Raw genomic sequence first — 6,000 nt, forward strand, 5'->3', positions numbered from 1 at the left:
TACACACACACATAATTAAATAGGTATAAGTCCACTTTGCATTGTGGACAGCCACTTAATTCCTTTATTCAAGTTCCTTATATTCTTAGTGTCATGGATTTTCATAATCAGTCTGACTCACTAAATTTCCCAAAAGTTCTTAAACTTTATTAGGAGTTTAATCATGTGTTTTTATTGCCACACTTTAAAATTAAGGAATAGAAAGTAAACATGCCCAAACGACTTGTGCAAAACCAAGAAATAATAAACTAATAGAGGTTGAAACCTTAATTCTTCACATTAATTGCAAAGAATTAAATAAATCTAATCTCAACTTACATTCAGGGACTCTTTCCACTGTTTTTCCAATATCTACACTGTTATATGTTACACTGCAATAACAGACAAAATTAAAATGAACCTCTGGGAATTCTGGATCATACTACAACATATTTTGTACTTCCTTATTAAGAAGAAATAATCTGAAGATCATTGATTCTGATGTCAATATCTTACTGAAGAACCAAGATTGCAAAACATAATCATCTTCCATGGTACAGGTAAAACATCTACTATACAGTTGAAAATATTAATCTCTATTTTACTAAGAATCAGTATATTTGAAACTATGTCACTTTGCACCTCCTTTTAACCATCCACATTAATCATCTAATTACTACCCTGGCCTTAACTTTCCTGAACTTTTCAATTCAATTATACCTAATTTTCTTTCTTTTCAGATTCCTGTTAGTGCAGCTATACCTTAGTCCCCATCATCACTTAAATCTCCAATTTCTAAATGTAATTTACTTAAGTCTCTCCCAATCCATTATTCACTGAATATAGTGTTTGCCATGATCTAAAATTCCAATATATTGTCACTGAAAATTACCTGAGACAATCAATAATTCTCCTTTTGTTTTAATCTTCTCTGTCAGCATTTTCTAAAAAGCAATAATAATAGTAATATAAAGAGCTACTAATCATTGAGTACATACTATGCCAAAAATTATGCCACAATAATTTAAAGCTTAAAACAACTTGAAGAGATACATATATTATTATTATCTTTATTTTACACATGAGTGAATTAGGCTTAGCCATGTAAAGTAACATGCCTATTTAGACATGATTAACAAGTGGCAGAGCCAGACCCTAATAGAATTATGACATGCACGCTCCAGCCTTTTGCCCATGAGATCCAGTATTCTGCATTCTCCCACCTCACTTACTTGTAAATAACTATTGAACAATCTGAAATCTGTCTCTTTTGAAGTTCACTAGTGGCTTTATAATTGAAAAGATCCAGTGATACTTTCTTTATCTTCCTTCAATTTCTATGGACTTAAGCACACCTTTAAATCTCATCTTCAATTTTCTGCTTCCACCACTTGGTTCACTAATTTTCTTCTTTCCTTTTATAAGGCCTCTCACAGCCTACAGAAATAATCCCACAAGAGTTCTCCCTGATGTTCTTATTTTTATTTATATATCATGGACATTTGAAAATCTCTTGTTTTTTTTTTGTTTTTTTGTTTTTTTTTTTTGTCTTTTGTCTTTTTTCTGTGTCCGGCAACGGATCGCAACCCTCAGTGTTGCCCCCGTACCGGACCAGGGACCGGCAACGGGATCGCAAGCCTCGGCGCTGCTCCCGCGCCCCGCTCAGCCAGTGAGCGGGAGCCGGTCTGTATGTGGGATCCGAACCCTCGGACGGGAGCGCTGCCGCGCTTCCCAAGCGGCGCACTATCCAGTGCACCACCGGGCCGGCCCGAAAATCTCTTGTTTTAACAGCAATTTCCATCAGTGTATAAATAATACTCAAAGAATCATTAAATTTACATTTATACCTGTACATTTTCCTTTTCAGTAAGATGAGGGAGTTTTATTGCGTGTATTTGCTGCCTTCTGAATACTACCTGGTTAATCCAATTCATTAGCTTCAAAGTCATTAGAACCAAGTCTACGCCTTCCTCTTTCTGAGCTTAGTATCTCTGTTGTTACTTGGGCTCTGTACTTTCCTCCTGTGCTCACTCTGTCTCTGTCTCTCTCTTTTTCTGCTATCTCTGTCTTTCTCACTGTCTCTCTCTGTCTTTGTCTCTCTCTGTCTCTCTCTCTCTCATCTCCCATCATTTGTCATATTATGTCACTTCTATTTCTGCTGGAATATCAATGATTGTCATTTCCAGTACTGTTGTCTACTCTGTCATCGTGGAAATATTCTACTACTGAAATAGCCATTTAAAAATAAACTTTTGAATTTACTGATAGTACAGTAAATACCTATGTACCTCACACCCAGTTTTCCCCACTAACATCTTATATTCCTCATTTTATGGTACACTTTTCATAATGAATGAATGAACCCATATCAATAGCTTGTTAACTAATTAAAGTTGATACTTTATTTAGATTATTACTTATTTAAACTTATTTATTTTTACCTAAGGAGTTTTTTTTTGGTCAGGATCCCATCCATGAAAAAGCTTTTCACATATTCATCAGTTCTTCTTAGGTTTTTCATGACTGTGTTAGTTTCTCATGCATTCTCTGTTTTTAATCATTTGACAGCCTTGAGCATAGTCAGTCAGGTATATTGCAGAACATCCTTCAATTAGTATTGGTCTGTTATTTTCCCCTCCTGATTACCCTAGGGATATGGTCTTTTGCGAAGAAGACCACAGAGGTCAAGTGACATCTCATCACATCATAAAACTGAGGTATGCTGTCAAAATGACTTATCACTGTGGGTGTTAACATTAACTATGTGGCTGAGGTACTGTTGTCAGGATTCTTCTCTGTAAACTACTCATTTTTCTCCAGCCCCTTAATGTACTTGGAAGAAAGACACTCAGTGAAGCCCAAATCTAAGAAGTGTAGCGTCATGCTCTGTCTTTTAGGGCAGAGTATACAATATACAATCAATACAAAAAAACTACTCATTTTTCTCCAGCCCCTTAATGTACTTGGAAGAAAGACAATCAGTGAAGCCCAAATCTAAGAAGTGTAGCGTCATGCTCTGTCTTTTTGGGCAGAGTATCAATATACAATATTTGGACTTCCTCTGCATGGGAGATATGTCTACTCTCCATTTATTTATTTAGTCATTTATTTATATGAATATGGATGTGCATTTATTTGATCCCTTGATTTATAATCCAATACTACTTTATTTATAAAGCTATTTCAATTGGCTCCAGTGCCTCTTTGCATATCTTTGTTATGCTTTGTTTTTGTTGAGTTTGTTTGTTTATTTGTATGTTTAAAGCATTGTCTTACTTTCTGCTCCTGCAAGCTCATCTGTTTCTTGTTGTTGGAAAATTATATTACAAACCAAGGTCTGTATTCTGGGCATGTTTCTTGCTACTGAGGTGTTTGTGTTTTCAGGTCCTATCAGATGACAGGGCAAGGAAATATACATGTGCTTAACCACAATGTATCTATAATCTATATATGTAAATGTTTCATGTGTAACCATTGCTACCTATATATTAAGCTAAAAATGAGTTCACAGTGATGTCTCCAACTCTAATCCATCACTACATGGACCATCATATATAGCCTTCTGTCTTGCTCATCTGTTCCCTCCCACTCCAACACTGAAAAACCTACTTCCCACCATCTGCCATTTATTTACTCTGTTGTTCAATTTCAGTGTATATGTCTGGAAACTTTTCAGAATTGTTAATCCACACACATGTGAAACAACTTTATCAACTCGAGTTATTTTACATTTAGTCTTACAGACTCCTCTCATTTCCAAAGTTACTTAGGTCACAACATTTTCATCCCACCCCTTTCTGTGAGGTGGTTTTATTTACTTGTTAAACATTGAGATTCGTTTGGCACATTCATCATTCAATCCTTGGATCCTTTAATCTCCTAAAATGATTTTTTTTTTTAATTTGCAGACATTAAGGTTTACTGTTTTTCCTGTAAAGTTCTACTTCTTTGACAAATGCATGGTGTCGTTTATCCAGCACTAATGTACCATACACAATAGTTTCACTGCTTAAAAAAAAAAAAAAAAAAAATTCCCCGGTGCTTCATACACTCTACAGCTTCGTGAACTGGAAACCACTGATCTGTTCATGTCTTCATGGTTTTACTTTCCAGACTTTTATATAAATTGAATAATACAATGTATAGCCCTTCTAGATTGGCTTTTATAATCAGCAATAACAAGACTCATTCATTTCTTTGTGTGATGTGACATCACATTTATTTTTATGAAATTGCATTCCATTGGATGGATGTACCAGAGTTGTTATCTATTTACCTACTGAAGGATGTCTCGGTTGCTTCAAATTTTGGTGATTATGAATAAAGCTTCTGTAAATATTTGCATACAGGTATTTGTGTAAATGTAAGTTCTCAAATCACTTGGAAGAGCAACTGTTGTATTATATAATAAGACTATGCTTAATTTTGAAAAAAATAATGCAGAGTATTTTCCAAAATGGCTCTATTATTTTTCATTTCCACCAGTAATAAATGAAAGTTCTGATTGCCATTCATTATCAACAGTATTGATATTGTCAGTTCTATTGATATTAGCAATTCTGGTAGGTGTATCATGGTATGTCATTATTTTTCATTTGTTTTTCCTAATGATAAATGATGTTTAATATCTTTTTATATACTTATATGTCGTACCATCTGCATATCTTCTTTGCTGAGGTGTCTGTTTATCTCTTCTGTCCATATTTAAAATTTTTTTTCTTATTTTCTTTTTTTTTTTTTTTTTTTTTTTTTTCCGTGTCCGGCAACGGATCGCAACCCTCAGTGTTGCCCCCGTACCGGACTGGGGACCGGCAACGGGATTGCAACCCTCGGTGTTGCTCCCGCGCCTCGCTCAGCCAGTGAGCGGGAACCAGTCCGTATGTGGGATCCGAACCCTCGGGTGGGAGCGCCGCCACGCTTCCCAAGCGGCGCACTATCCAGTGCGCCACTGGGCCGGCCCTTTCTTATTTTCTTTTAAGGATTCTTCATGTATTTTTGGATATAAGTCCTTTATCAGATATATGTTGTGAAAATGTTTTTCTCCCAATCTGTTGCTTGTCTTTTAATTTTCTTAAAGAATCTTTTATAGAACACTTTTAATTTTAATAAAATCTAATTTATTTTTTTTTTCTTTCATAGATCATGCTTTTTATGGTTGTTATCTCAAAGCCATTACCAAATCCAAGGTCATCTAGGCTTTGCCTATGTTTTCTTCAAATAAATTTTATAATTTTGCATTTTAATTCTATGTCTATGATCCATTTTAAGGGTTTTTTGGCAAAAAAAAGTATATGGCATGTGTTAGATATGTTTTTTTTGCATACGACCTAATTGTTTCAGCACATTTTATTGAACAAACTATTCATGTTCCGTTTAATTTTCTTTTCACCTTTGTCAAAACTTACTTGACTATTTGATCGTGGGTACTTCTCTATTTAGTTCCATTGAATTCTGTGTCTATTCTTTCGTTAAACCATGCTATTTTGATTACTGTCACTTTATATAAGTCTTATAATTAGAGCAAGTGACTACTCCAAATTTGCTCTTACATGTTTTGTTGGCTATTCTAGGATTTTCCCTTTCCATATGAACTTTAGAGCCAATTGGTTGATAACTACAGGTAGCTTCCTGGGATTTAGATAGGAATTGCATTGAATCTATAGATCAAGTGAGGAAGAATTAACATCTTAACAATATTGAGTCTTCTAATCCATAAACATAGACTATATCTCCATTTATTTAAAAGTTTCTTTGGAGTGTATTATCAATGGTATTTAATTTTTTTTTTAAATTCTAATTGTTATTTCTTACATATAGAAAAGGAAGTGACTTTTGTTTTAAATGACCTTGCATCCAGTAATGTTGCTATGTTAGTTTTTTATTTCAGGAGATTATTTTGTAGATAATTTGGATTTTTTAGATAGACATTCATGTCATATTCAAATAAATAAATTTTTATTTCTTCCTTTACATTCAATATATTCCTTTTATTTCTTCTATTGCACTATTAAGAATTTTATT

Source organism: Galeopterus variegatus, unplaced genomic scaffold, assembly GCF_000696425.1.
Source record: "Galeopterus variegatus unplaced genomic scaffold, G_variegatus-3.0.2 Scaffold2758, whole genome shotgun sequence".
Classification (NCBI taxonomy): domain Eukaryota; kingdom Metazoa; phylum Chordata; class Mammalia; order Dermoptera; family Cynocephalidae; genus Galeopterus; species Galeopterus variegatus.